This window comes from Canis aureus, chromosome 25 (assembly GCF_053574225.1).
Source record: "Canis aureus isolate CA01 chromosome 25, VMU_Caureus_v.1.0, whole genome shotgun sequence".
Classification (NCBI taxonomy): Eukaryota; Metazoa; Chordata; class Mammalia; order Carnivora; family Canidae; genus Canis; species Canis aureus.
In genome coordinates, this window is record NC_135635.1 from 19435908 (window position 1) to 19451238 (window position 15331).

The 15331-nt window shown below is 35.1% G+C and overlaps 1 long non-coding RNA gene and 1 other non-coding gene across 9 annotated transcripts in view; one reads left to right on the top strand and one right to left on the bottom strand.

The window, feature by feature from the left end:
• Positions 1-12788, bottom strand: part of LOC144297041 (uncharacterized) — a 99257-nt gene extending 86469 nt beyond the window's left edge. For 7 of the 8 annotated variants that reach the window (XR_013364079.1, XR_013364078.1, XR_013364081.1 and 4 more), the window contains exons 1-3: positions 12704-12788; positions 10903-10992; positions 4233-4560 (exon numbers count right to left, since the gene is read on the bottom strand). This is a non-coding gene — a long non-coding RNA (uncharacterized LOC144297041). Of the gene's footprint in view, positions 1-3862; positions 4561-10902; positions 10993-12703 lie in introns of those variants that run through there. The other variant, XR_013364077.1, reaches the window with a different exon arrangement.
• On the top strand, positions 11858-11962 carry LOC144297779 (U6 spliceosomal RNA). The gene has a single exon (XR_013364644.1). It is a non-coding gene; the product is annotated as a U6 spliceosomal RNA (small nuclear RNA).
• Positions 12789-15331: the final 2543 nt, after the last annotated feature.

Here is a 15331-nt window from a genome sequence, read left to right on the forward strand (position 1 = left end):
GATTACATTCTAGGATTACATTCTAGGCCCCAGGCTTAAATTCTGGTGCTTTCTTGCATAGATTGCTATGACCGTCTGAGCCCCAAGGTCTCTATTCTGTAAATTAGGAACAATAATGTTATCTACCCCAAAGCAATTTTGTGAAAGTAAGTGAAATAATCCATTTCAAGTGTCTAACCCAATGTCTGACATATAGTTACTCAATAAATATTAGCTTAAGTGATAGAAGTATGGTATTAACCAGTCAAGCAAGACAATAAAAATCTCTTGATTTCTGATCAACAAAATAGAATGATTGTGACTTCATTGCCTCCATCACAATTTGCAAAGAAGATCAAATGAAAGAGCTGCAGGAAAGAACGATATGGAGACAAGATCTCCCCAGTAGACCATATTTTTTCAGGTTCCCACTGCTCTTCAACTGATAACCCTAATAAAGATACAGGAATATAGGGCTATTTGGGTGAGATAAGTGTTTTATAGGCTAAGAGGCTTTCCTGAGCCCATCTGCAAAGCTGCTGACAATCTTTTTATTGGTGAGGGTTGTGCCAATTAACTAGGCTGTCATCATTTCTTTTCTCAAACTGGGTGTGGGTATGGGGAGCCAGCAGGGAGCCACCACTGAGAGGCAGCCTCTCTGGGTGGTCTGTCTGCTGCTTCTCAGGTTGATGCAGCTGTCATTTCTTAAGTAATCATCTCTTCGGCTTTTTTATGACTTTGATTTCTCTTGCATTTATTGACCTCTTGCAGGGTATACAGTTATTAAATCATATTAGCTGCAAATATTGATGGTCACATGATTTTTGAGGGAGGAAAAGCTATTTACAAAGCACACTTCCCTAATTTAGCATATATATATATATGCTAAATATATATAGATATGAATACATAAATATGTGGGCTATATGTATAGCATAATATATTTATATTAAGAGCAAAATATTTTCTTTTTATAGATATGTAAAAAGGAAGAAGAATATTAATTCAGTACAGTGAATTTCTTGATAACTTTTGCCCTCTTAAAACAACTCTGTGACACAATGTTATAATTTAGGATTCTGACACTGAAAATTGCAACATACTCTGGTAATTCATCTCAACATGGATCATCCCAATCTGAAATGTTTTATTTACTTACAGTTAACTCATCTCTGTTTATCGGAATGTTCCTGCCCACAGCTACATCATGTTCTAAGTAGTAAATACTAGAACTAAGTAGAAAGTAAGATGCATTAACAGAGGTTTTGAATGTAATAGATGTTCATCAGTTGAATGTGGATTAAATTTTGTTTTAATTAAGGCTTTCCTGGTTGGTAGTTTCCAAAACCCACATCACATTATTTTTTTTTAATTTTTTTTTATTTATTTATGATAGTCACACAGAGAGAGAGAGAAGCAGAGACATAGGCAGAGGGAGAAGCAGGCTCCATGCACCGGGAGCCTGACGTGGGATTCGATCCCAGGTCTCCAGGATCGCGCCCTGGGCCAAAGGCAGGTGCTAAACCGCTGCGCCACCCAGGGATCCCCACATCACATTATTTTAAGAGGCAGTTACTCACAGATTAGGTTGACTGGCAATCCCAATTTGTCTGGAATTTAAGGATTTCCCAAAATTCATGGCATTTGGGCCAAAATTGGGACAGTTGCTGGAAAATTGAGTTAGTTGATCACTATAGCACAGGTGTTGCTATGGTAAAATATATTGGAAAGATATTTGGGTACATATAGAGTTCAAGGGCAGGAAACAGATCTGCTCCTTAAGAATCAAAATAAGAAACTGGATATCCGGGGATCCCTGGGTGGCGCAGCGGTTTGGCGCCTGCCTTTGGCCCAGGGCGCGATCCTGGAAACCCGGGATCGAGTCCCACGTCGGGCTCCCGGTGCATGGAGCCTGTTTCTCTCTCTGCCTGTGTCTCTGCCTCTCTCTCTCTGTGTGACTATCATAAGTAAAAAAAAAAAAAAAAAAAAAAAGAAACTGGATATCCAAATGCAGGCACACAGCTGTTCTTTCTTTCTCTACCTTGTCTGTATACTCTAGTTCTCTCTGAATGTATGTCATACTCCCCCCCTCCTTTTTCTTTTATTGTGGCAAAAGAGATGCAAGGATATAACTTAGTAGAATTTAGGAGTCCAAATCCCTATAACATATAATCTTTAAGGTTCTCAAGCAAGAATATGTTCTAATGTCTTTCCAGAAATGTTAGGAAATGTTCAATGACTAGAATGCTAAAAATGCTCATATTTTCTCAGAATTCATAGGTCACAATCTAAAATGTACCTCAATTACCATATTGTTTATTGATCATATGGTTTGAGGAAAGACTATAGAATATTACAGTAGTAACTTCTTCCAGCTCAGTGAATTCTTTTTTTTTTTTTTTTTTTTTAGATTTTATTTGTTTACTCATGAGAGACACAGAGAGAGAGGCAGACATAGGCAGTGGGAGAAGCAGGCTCCCTGCAGGGAGCCTGATGCAGGACTCGATCCCAGGACCCCAGGATCACAACCTGAGCCAAAGGCAGACATTCAACCACTGAGTCACCCAGGAGCCTCTCAGTGAATTCTTAGGAGCCCTTAAATGGAACTACTTCTGTCTTCTGACAGAATATTTTAAGCCTTTATTATAGTTCTCTTGTTGATTTCACATCAACACATCAACAAGATTTAGAGAGCCTTGACCAGGCAGCTTCAGAATAAAACCCTGACGATATACATGAGAAAAGGTTTAAAAACAGGGTTGCATAAGCATAGAGTAGCATTATTTAATTGAGAGATAAAGGAAATGTTTAAAATTTATAAGATCATTTCTTTGTCAGGTGCCAAGGGAACAATAAGATTGAGAACCCAGTGATAGTATCAAATATGAAGGATAAGACAATGTGCTGTATGGTAGACAAAGTATATTTGAGGCATCTGTCCTTCATTCAAACAGGAATTTAGAAATCTGATTTGGATCTATGTATGGAGATCAATGGTGACATATGGTTTGAAAGGCTATCAGTATTCAAAATGGTAGTAAAAAGCTTTGAAAAAGATGGATTTACCATAGACACTGAGCATATACACATTGTTCAGTCTTCATCACTGAGCAGGAAAGATGTTTTCGTACCTCTTAAAAATTGAGTCAAGACAAGGAAAATGTGGGGCATGTGGATGGCTCATGGTTGAATGTTTGCCTTTAGCTCGGGTCGTGATCCTGGGGTCCTGGGATTGAGTTCTGCGTCAGGCTCCCCACAGGGAGCCTGCTTCTCTGCTTCTCCCTCTGCCTGTGTCTCTGCCTCTCTCTGTGTGTCTCTCATGAATACATAAATAAAACTTTTTAAAAAGGACAAGGAAAAGGTCAAAGCAACTGGCTCAATATGTAAAATATGGTAAAAGAAGAGCTTGAAGTCTAGGTTCCTGACTACAAATTTTGCCATTTTCACTAACAATAGTAATAATAACAACAATAATAACTTTTACAATGCAGTTTGGTAGCTTATAGATTATGCAGGTACCTAAAATGGAGAAACAACTCTAATAGAAATACTAAATTAGGCAGTCATTATTTAAATGATCACTAAGCTTTCATTCAACTGTTATTTTCTAAAACCATACCAAAAAAACAAAAACAAAAAAACTTAATTTCCAGAAACCTTTAGGCAGAATTGCTTGTTGAATCCACTTCAACAATAATAAAAAAAATTGTCTCTTTGGAAAAGAGAGGGCTCAGAGCCACACAAGTAGAGGCTTATTATCAAGAGAATGATCACAAAATCGTGTCTTTCATTTTGAGGAGTTCCATCAAGACAAACATTTCAGAAACTCAGCCAGCGGCATTCCAGCATTTTATTTTGTTTTTAACCATTTGAAATTTTATTATAACAAACAAGACAGTACCATTCAATTCAATATCATGGAATGTTCCAATATTTAAATTTAAAACAAAAATGAAAGACTAGAAACATTAAAAAGGAAGAGCCAAAACATTCAGTTTGGAGACAATTTAAATTAAACAGGAAGAAAATCCTTTGTCATATTAGCTGTTATAATTCTTACCATTTATTGTCATATTAGCTGTTAAAATTCTTTACCATATAAGAAGAAGGTTTATTTTGGTAAACCAATCTTGATTCCATTTACCTTGTTAAACTCTGTTACTAGTTTTAGTAGTATTTTAGTTGATTCTCTTGAACTTTCTATGTAGGTGGGGGAGGCAATTTTAAGAGTTCCCCAAAGTCATTTTATTTACCTCTTGGGCTTACATGAAGAGTCTTTCCTTGCCTCTCTTCCAGCAACGTGGAGTAGATGACTGAATTGTGAATGCAACAACAGTTATGCACACGACTTCAGTCTGGCTAAAAAATCTCCGAAATTATCCTTCACACTCTCTTCTCTATTTGCATATTAGATGGTAAGACACAGAGCAATCTGGAAGTCCTCATTGACAATGGTAGACCCGTCAATCTAGGTTCCCAAAATGTTTGAGTTGAGCATAACACCAATCAACTTGGTCCACATTGTACTCTGATGTAAGGAAGATTTGGGGATTGTTGAGTGCAGCATCTAGTGTAACTTGTCTTGACAAATACATGAATTAACATAAAAAGTAGAAGAGATTTATTGAGACAAAATTAAAAGCTTACTAAAAGAACTATATTTTTATAATCAATCAGTATTTTAAGGAATATAATATCAATAGAATATTAATATATAAATCCATGTTATCCGGATAAAAATCCCAAAATAAATATTATGGAAATGTTTAAGCTAAATCAAAAATTCACATGAAAGAATAAAATAGGTTAGATAATTCTGAAAAGTCTGAGAAGAGAAATACTTTCTCAGATACAAAAACATATTTTAAAGGTATAAAAATGAATACAGCTTTATAATTTTACAATCATTGGAATAAAATAAAAAGCAAGGAAAAAACTCATGTATACATTAAAGTTTAATTTATAGTAAAACTAGCATTTGAAGACAAAATGAATCATTTAATAAATTACTTAAAAATTAGAAGTCAAAATTAAAAAACCAAAACTACAAAAATAGATTAAGGAAATACAGAAGAATATGTTTATGACCTCAGGGTAGACAAGTTATACAAATTAGAAAGCATAGTGTCCAGATTGAGGGAAAATCAAATCAAGGAGGATAAAAGAAATCAACTCAATAAAAATCGAGCAAAAGATGTAACTGGGAAAATCATAGATGAAATTAAAATGCAAAATAAGCAAAAAAATATGCTCAATCTCACATGTAATCAAGGATATACAAATTCAAATGATACAGTAGAATATTTTACCCATGAAAGTAGGAAATTTAAACAAGTTTGATAATATCCAATGCTGGCATGGGTCTGTATCAAATATTTGCAAGAAAGTAAAACCCCAAGAAATAGAATTACAAAATTTGTGTAGGTATTGCTAGACATTATGGGTGAAAGAATAAATTGGCTTAGCTACTCAGGAAAGCAATTTAACAATTCAGTAGTGTTTATTAAAACTCAAGATAAGCATGCCTTATGATTGAGAAATTGTACTTGTTGGTTTCTATGCTGGGTAAAAACTCTCAGTGTGTGCCTTAGGAGGCTGAATCAAAGATACTCCTTTCTGCATTGTTTAAGTTCCTGGAAAATAACAACCTATGTCCATCCTATGGGAATAGTTAAACTCTGGTCTATTGCTTTGCATTAATCATAAAAAATGTCATACACCTAAATGTATTAACATGAATATAAGCCTAAGATACATCACAGGAAGGCAGAAGGTGGTGGTCCTTATGGCTGCAAGCACAGTGATGGCTGTATATGCAGTTTCTGCCCAGTACCTGGTCACCAGGCTTCATACATATCAAGAAGCAAAATATAAGGCATCTGATTGCTGGCATGAATCATGGTTGCTCTAGTGAGGTCCTAAAACAACCATTGTGGTACAATTCCTGATTTCCCAAATAATTAACCATGGCAGAAATAATAGACCCCTTGGCAGGTCAATAGTGCAATGTTCTGGGAGACCTTCATAGAAGCCAAGCCTAATGACGTTTTTCTAGATCATCCAATTCTTTTAGAAGCATCTAATTTCCTGTATTATATCCATTTTTCTTAAACTAGGTAGAGAGATTTCTGTTATCTGCAGCTGAACCTTGACAGATCTAGTATTTGATTCCAGAGAAGTAGCTATGGGCAACAGATTTTCGAGGTTGAGAATTTGAGATTATTTACATTTCACTTGCTGGTTTTGAGCAGTGACAATCTGGGTAGCATTAAAGAATAGGATACTGATAATCTAAGGAAACAAATTATTACCTCTGCTCACTTGGAGTAAAATGCCAATTAAAGGTGTGGTGATGTTGACAGATCAAGTGGTGACTGCTTTGATATACTACATATAGCATGTGAAACACAAGGACTGTGGGATGGCATGGTCACCTCTAAAAACCCCAGTGAACAATTTTTTTATTACAGAATTATGGTTTTAAATTCTTAATCCCAAGAATGACAGATAATTAGGAAGTTTATATGACTGTCCTGACAAATCTATCTCTACTGGATATAATGTAGACGTAGTCAAAATCAAAGGCAGAGACAAACTTTCAAATACCTAAATTACAATGAAGGTTTAATCAATCTCTTACTTGAAGGTTGTGAAAATCAAGACATTGGGGGAAAGTGAAATCCCAAGAAATAGAATTATCAAATTTTGTCAGATATTGAAGATAGAGAATATCATCAATCCCTAAATCCCACTGAGCTTTTCTCATTCTGTCTAATGAAATGAGTCCTTGATAGCTAGAAGACATAGACTGATCTCACTGGAGAGAGTAACTTGCAAGAGAATGTCACTTCTCAGAGGACCAACAGGAAAGTCAAACTTGGAAGGGAAGGAGGGCCTACAAAGGAATTGTAAATATTTACTCATTTATATCAGAAGGAAAACTGGATAGTATGTACAGAAATGAATTCTAAAGTTTTTAGAAATGGGATAAAAATATATGATTTTGCTTCATGCTGAGTGTATCAATATGTACACATAAAATATTCTTAATTCGGTGCTAACTCAAGAAGTCAGGAGTATCTATGTACAGATAATTAATCAAAACCTGACTCTAATGACAACTACAATGCTTTTGTCAGGGAGGAAAACCTTCCTCTACCCTGTACTTAGCTGTACTTAGAATCAGATTAACATGAGCGAGATTAACAGGAGAAAATGAAAGTTAATAGGCATATGTACAGGGAACTCACACAGACATGAAATTCCAAAGACAATGAGGCAACAGGAAGCTTCTATGAACCATGGAGAGGGGTTGAGTCAGAGGATACAAAGGGGAGGATGGCCAACGTGGACAGTGAAAGGACGTTTTATGAAAAACAAAGATTGCCTAATTATGCAGATAAGTTCCTTAGAGGTAATGGGGAGTCTGTTAATAGCTCTCTTCCTGGCACAGGCTCTCCTTTCCAATGTAAATTGAAGCAGTTGAGGGGGAGGCAGAGAGCTCTTCCTGCACCTGCTGGGTTTTTTATTTCTTTCAACTTAAAATAATCTTTATACCAGAGTGGATATCTTGGGGTAGCCCGTCCTTGGTCCCTACACTTTATATATGTTAACCCATCTATTCTTCTCAATGACCCTAAAAGGAAACTATAACTATTATCCTATGGAGTGGGGAGAACAAGTAACTTACATAATACAGCCACCAAACAGCAGAGATAGGACTTAACCATTACTCAGAAAGAATACACCAATCAATTCTAATGAGGATTCTATCCCACATTTTACCCACACTAAACTATGCTATAGAATTATCTAGGAGGACACATATTATAAACATTAGTAAAAGCAAATAATGCTTTCATCTTCTTTCCAAGGAAAGTCACCCAAATGAATGCAAACTTACAACAAACAGGGGATCAGTAAGGAGAAGATATAAACATGGGAGCAAAAAATAATAAAAAAGGAAATAAATATAAAGAAGAGAAGCTGAAATCATAGAAAAGTATAGATAAGACAGCAGAACTAAAACATATGAAATTTTTAAAAGTTCTTCAGGGCACCTGGGTGGCTCAGTAGGTTAGCTTCTGCCCTGGGCTTGGATCATGACCTCAGAGTCTTGGGACTGAACCCTGAGTCAGGCCTCCTGCTCAGTGGGGAGTCTGCTGCTCTCTTTCCTTCTGCTCCTCCCCTGCTCTCAAATAAATAAAATCTATTTATTTATCTCTCCTTTCTTTCAAATAAATAAATTAAATCTTTTTAAAAAAACTCTTAAATACACTTTCCTTTATTTTTTTAAGGATTTTTAAAATTTATTTATTCATAGAGACACAGAGAGAGAGAGAGAGAGAGAGAGAGAGAGGCAGAGAGACACAGGCAGAGGGTGAAGCAGGCTCCACGCAGGGAGCCTGAGGTGAGACCCCATCCGGGGTCTCCAGGGTCACACCTGGAGCTGCAGGCGGCACTAAACTGCTGCTCCACCGGGGCTGCCCAATACACTTTCCTTTAAAATAATAATATGACTATGCAATTTAAAAGCTTAGTCACTGGGCAGAAAAATGATGGTAAGATTCCCTGTACCCTTTTCTTTTGAAAGTAAATCAGAGTTCACTTTCTCTTAGAATCATAAGATAATAGACTATTAAAGCAGGAAAAGACCTCGGAAGTCATCTAATGCAAACCCCACTTTTGCTCTGATGGTTTATACCCCAAAGTATTACATAAAGAGCTTTCTAATTCATTTTCACTAACTTGCTCTCATGTGCTATCAAATAATGTGTGAGTGGTTCAGGGAATTCTCAGAGATCATAAGCAAATAAGTCTGATGTACTCCTAGTCATTGTATAAAGGCCAGAATAATTGCTAATACTTTTCAGATTAGGACTCTTGATAAGATCAATGTCATAATTTCAAAATGAAGAGATTATCCTGTCTTGATGTTGGAGGAAAACAGTATCTTGGGAATTATCTTCCTAGATAATGTGGACAATGGTATTAAAAGTCTAAGAAAGTATAGACATTATATTGATATGAAAATGTTTGAACTTTATGTATTTGATGGTCAGAGAAAGGAAGCACCATCCCTTTTGGCTAAGGAATAAATTGTCTAAATGTCTACTAACTTAGTCATATTGGTTTATAGTGGTTTTTTATCAAAACAGATTCCAGAGTTAATTTTGACATGTTTATGCCTGCTAATTGAGAAGATGTCACTTTTTTCCTTAAGACTACTCGTTTTGTTTACATATCCATCTGGCGCTTAGCATTGCCTTACCACTCTCATCTTTCATTTTCCAGATCTTGTCTCATTTCCGTGTAGTTTACAGTCCAATTAATTATAACTAACAGATTGCCTGGAACTTGTTTTATGAAAATGTGATTATATGGTGTCATAGCAATATTCTCTTAAGTTTGACAAGAATATACTATTCAGTTGAAGGAATCCTGTATTTACATATAAAGGGACAATTACTGTAAAGTCATGATTAATGTACATCATCAAGTTATACTCAGTCTTTCTTGTAAACATGTCAATTAGAAGATTAAACTATTAAGAGAATTTTCACCTGGATTGTAGAATAGTGAGGAAAAGGGGTGGTTGCACTGAGTGATATATATTAAGGAAATATTTTCTTTTCTAAAAATATAGAATAAAAATGTATTTAGAAATACATCTAAGAGAAAACAGGTTTCAAAAATCATAAGAGATACTAAGAAAAAAATTTATGTCAAAATTTAGATGAAAGGATGAGTTTCCAAACTGATTTAAGAACGATAAAATCCAATAAGCAAAAAAAACATTAAAGAAATTAAAAGTCACTTTATCCCAAGGGAATCAGACCTAATAACTCCAAAGGTGACTTTGAACAAACTTTCAAAGAATGGGTAATCCTAAATTATCATAAATTTGTTTCAAAAAATAGAAACATTGGAAAAGCTATTAATTTGTTTTATAAAATTAAAATAAATTTCATGCCAAAGGCAAACATGACGAGTCCAAGAAAAGGAAGTTATGGACTAATTCATTTATGAACATAAATGCACAAATACTAAATATTATACTAAAAACCTGATTTAGAGACTGTGTAAAGAATATGCTCTAATCAAGTAAAGCTTATCTCAGCAATTCCCATATAATGCAACATCAGACTACCTAATACTATTTACTATATTAGCAGAATGAAGGCAATAAGACATATGATATCTCAACATATTCATTCATCAGTAAATGGAGGGATATACCCATTCAGGTAAACATTCATAACAAAAACACTTCATGCACTAAAAATAGAATGGAATTTCCTTCAGCCTTCCTTTTTCTTTCACTTAAAGTGACAAACTTTAGAATTACTCACCCTATATCAGGAATAAGAATGTCTGCTATTATGGCTTCTCTTCAACATTATTCCACTTTTAAAAAAGATATATTTATTTATTTTAGATAGAGAGCATGGTGGGGGGGGGCAGGTGCAAAGGGAGATAGAATCTCAGACTCCCCCCTGAGTATGGAGCCAAAAACAGGGCTCAATCTCAGGACCCTGAGATCATGATCTCCTCCAAAACCAGGAGTCAGAAGCTTAACCAACAGAACCACCAATATGTCCAAATATGCTATTTTTAAGAAGCCATCATAATCCAAAAGGAAAGGCAAAATTATTCTACTTTGTTGATGATATCTATGTAGAAAATACAATAGGATATCCATAAAAAGTATTAAATGTATATGAGGAATTAGCATGGTTTCAAGATAAATTATCAACACCTAAAAATAAATAGCATAACTAAAGAGATCTATGCTATGGTCCTACATGATAAAATTTAGAGATACCAACTCTCCCCCCCTCCCCCCCAAAAATGCACAATAAGGAAGGAGCAAAGGATATGCACAAGCAGTTTACATAAAAGGAAATTCAAATAATCACAAACCGATGCATGTAATAGTGGCAAATTAACTTCTTGGATTGCAGATGGAATAAATTCTCAGACCATTGACAGTTCTTGACACCATCTCAAGAGCTGATAAAACAAACACACAAAAATCAGTGAGACTATAAAAGATTTGAATAAAACAACTAACCAACTTGATATTCTCAAATAAAGAATGTTACATTCAATAACTGAAGAAATAAATACAAAAAAGACATATTTTAAAGTTTATTCTGGGGCATAAAGCAAATCTCAACAAATTTCAAAGAACTGAAATCATAAGTGTATGTCCCATGACCAACATGGAGTTAAATTATGGAATGGAATTAAGAGAACTAGAAAAATCTGTAATGTGTAAAAATTAGGCAACATGCTTTTAAATAACCCATGTGTTTGAGAGGAAATCACAAAGCAAATTAGAAAATGTAAAAAAACAACATAGCAAAATTAGTGGGATGCAGTGAAAACAATAGAAGGATATATATTGACTTAAATAGAGGTATTAGAAAAGAAAAAAGATTTAAAATCACTGACTTATACTTCTAACTTAAGAATCTGGAAAGGGGAAGCAAATTAAACTCAAAGGAAGTAATAGAATAAAAGTAATAAAGTGGTGAAATCAATAAAACAAAAATTAACAAAGTTTTGGCTTTGATTCTTTGAACACATTAATAACACTAATCAACATTTAATGAGAGGAAGAGAATGCAAATGACTAATATGAGGAATAAACAGAGGACATCCATACAGATCCCATACACATCAAAAGGATAATAAGAGCATATTATAATCAACTTTATGCCAACAAACTTGAAAAATACAGAGCAGAAATTCTTGAAAAACACAATTTACCAAAAAATGACCCAGAAGAAATGGAGCATCTGTGTATGCCTACATCTTTAAAAAAAAATCAAGTCCATTGTAAAAATATTTTCTCATAAAAATTCCAGATATAATGCTCACTTCAGCAGTACATATACTAAAATTGGAAAGATACAGAGATTAGCATGGCTCCTGTACAAGGATGACATGCAAAACTCCAGGTGTAGATGATTTCACTGGTGTATTCTTTCTATGAGTGAAAAAAGAAATAATGCCAATTTTACATAAATTCTTCCATAGAATAGAAAAAAACAGGCAACTCACCAACTCCTAACTCATTTTATGACCCAGCAAAACCCTGATACTAAAGCCTGAAAATAACTAAGAATGGAAAATATGGCCAACATTTCTTTTAAATACAAATATGAATATATTAAGCAAAACCTTAGCCAACAGAATCTAGTTTTATATAAAAAGGATAATACATCAAAACTAAGTGAAATTTACCTTAAAATCAACCAATATAATTCACCTAGTAAATGAACAATGGAGATAAACCATGTGATTACTTTAATAAATCCACAAGACTTGTTTGATCATATTTAACATACATTTATCTTTTAAAAGAAAATACTTAACATGCTAGAAGTCAAGAATTTCATTGATCTGATAAAAGATACCCACAAAATAAAATCTTAATGGCCTACATAATATGATAAAATATTGACTGCTCAACCCCCCAACCACTGAGAATGGCAAGAAGACAAGATTTCCACAACCACCAGTTCTATTCAAAATTGGAAGTCCTACCTAGTTCAAAGAAGCAATAAAAAATATTTTTTAAGAATAAATGATTGAAAATAGTACCCTGTTATTATTATTCACAGATGATATAATTACACATATAAAGTTAAAAATAATTTACAATTAGAAATTGTATGTGAATTTAGGAAGGTTGCTAGATAAAAGGTAAATATACTCTGTTTTGGGTTTGCCCCGCAGAGGCAGCTTATAACTCTCCCCAATTAAGAGGTAGGATGTTGAGGCTTTATGACATTCCAGAGACCCAGAGAATTTAGAACATTTATTGTTAGCACAAAGGATTCCTAGTGAAAGCAAGAAGGGCATAAGCAGGTCCAGGCAGGCTTGAATGGAGCAAAGAGAGTGGGTTAGGCCTTTATAGTGGCAAGAGAGCAGGACCAGGGACAAGTTCCTGAAGAAGGGCTGGGAATTTGCCAAATTTGAATTTCCCACCAGTCTGAAAAGAGGGAGCTCATTTGTCTTTCTTATCAATTATATCTAGATATGGAGCAGAAGGGAAAAAGGAAGCTGGGTCTTATAAAAGTCAGAAGTCAAACATGAAAATATGGAGTCAGACTCTTACATGACCCAAATCAATCGTATTTCTGTATGTAAGTAAAAACAAAACCAAAACACTTGGAAAGTGAAATTTCAAAAGACTGCTATTTATAGGAGCATCAGAATGCATCAAATACCTGCAACAAATCCAATGAAAAAAATTGAAAGCTCTTTAAACTGTGCAAACTACTAAATGTTACTGAGGAAAATGAAATAATTTAGTAAATAGAGGAATAGGCTATGTTAATGGATTGGAAGATTCGGTGTTGTTAAGATGTGGATTCTCCTCTGTACTGATCCATAGGTTTAATGAAATTACAATAAAAATCCCAGGAAGCCTTTTGTGGTGTTGACAAGACTGCCGGATAAATATTCAGTCTGAACCAGAGGATTGAGCTGGGTGATTAAAATAGCAGGCATTATCAAACTGAAATTACCTGGATAAATTGATTCTATGCTTGGAAAAGGGATTTCCAGAAGGAACAAATAATCTTGTTTGTAAATCAGAGCACACTTTCTCCTATAGACGCTGCTGAGATATTATACTCATGTTTGCCTCTTGATTTTTTTCCTTTATGGTAACCAATCTTCCATTTGATTGACATCTCTCTTTGAAAATCAGTATATTACACTCTGCTAACTTGGTAATGCTGAAGTCCTATCGAGTTCCAACAAATAGTTCAACCTTCTTCCCATCCCTAATCTTATTAGCAGAAAAAGAGGCTTTCCTCTAAGACTTTTCCTTTTCCTACCCATTTCCAAATTGTCTAAGAACTTTAGGGCCTATTCCATGTACACAGTTCTGCTTCCAAAAACAAGGCAAGGCATGGAGAGAGCTTGAGGTCAGCCTTGCCATTGCTTCTGGCTGCCATCTGTTGCCCCAGTTCACAAACAATCCTATATTCAACATGTCTGTTATTTCTGGGACCCCACAGAAAGGTTCCCATTCAGGCTGCAGAAGACCACATGAAGGGTCCAGTCTATTTAAATTCATTAATTCAGTGCTCAGCTAGTATTCCCCAAGCATAAGCACTGTTCAAGACATTACATTTGAAGACCTTCCAGCCTCAGACATGTATTGGGCTAAAATCTGAACCAACTACCAAATCTGTTTACCATGGTGCAAACCTGAGTTACCTACATAAATAAATACCCACCTAACTCCCACTATTGATGCACCTCTACCCTACTTCACCCCCACTTTCCATTTTCTTGAAAAAAAAAAAAAAAGCAAACAATGTTTTAAGAAAGTGCTATACAGAGTGTGGCCCAGGGAGCCATGGCAGCAGTTAGTTTCACTTGGGAGCTTGTAGGAAATGCAAATTCTCATGCTCAATTGCTGACCTTCTGAATGAAAACCTCAAGGGTAGCACCTCAGAATCTGCATTCAACAAGCATTCCAAATGATCTTCAGGCACAATAAGGTTTGACTAGCACTATTTTGAAGTGTTTCGATATCTCTTTTTATAATAAGAACAAAAAGCATTAATATCTTCAGTTTACTGTTCTGACTCAGCCGAGGAGCCATTCTATTTAAGAGCCTATTTCTATTCTTCATAACCCCCTAATTATGCTCTTAGTAGTTGGAAGATTTGTAAAGTGCAGCCATTTTCTGAAAGAAAATCTTACATTTAGACAAACACACACATGGAAATCCAAGGAATCATGCAAGAGAATTGTCATTTTTCCCTAGAGTCACCTGTTGGTCTAAACTGGGTGGCTGAAAGCAATAGAAGCCACTGCACTTGATTGGACTGCCATCTTTCGCTGCAATCTCTCAGTCTTTTTTTTTTTTTTTTTAACTATCCTCATTCCATCTGCTATATCTTGCCTTCTCATTGTCATCCTATGTACATTCAAAACAAAAAATATACTGCATTACACATTCTGCCTGAAGCAACTCGGGAGCCCTTGATAAAGCATAAAGTTGGCACTTCTAATTATCTCCATATTCTTCCCTGGGCTATTAGAACATAGGATTTTGAACAGCAATATATTTTTAAAGAGATAGGGAAGGAATATAAACTCAGATATAGGATACTCAGTATTTGACAGTATAATATAAATAGACCATCTAAAAAACTACAGGCTGTTAGGGATACTGAGGGATGGATATGAGGAAAGGAGCATCAGTGGTCCCCTTACCCTTAACCATAAAAGCTAACAGAAGGGATACAACAATCTTGGAAAATATTGTCTTTTTCATGCAGTGTGAGCACCAAATTTCTTGAACAGTGCATCTCTCCTC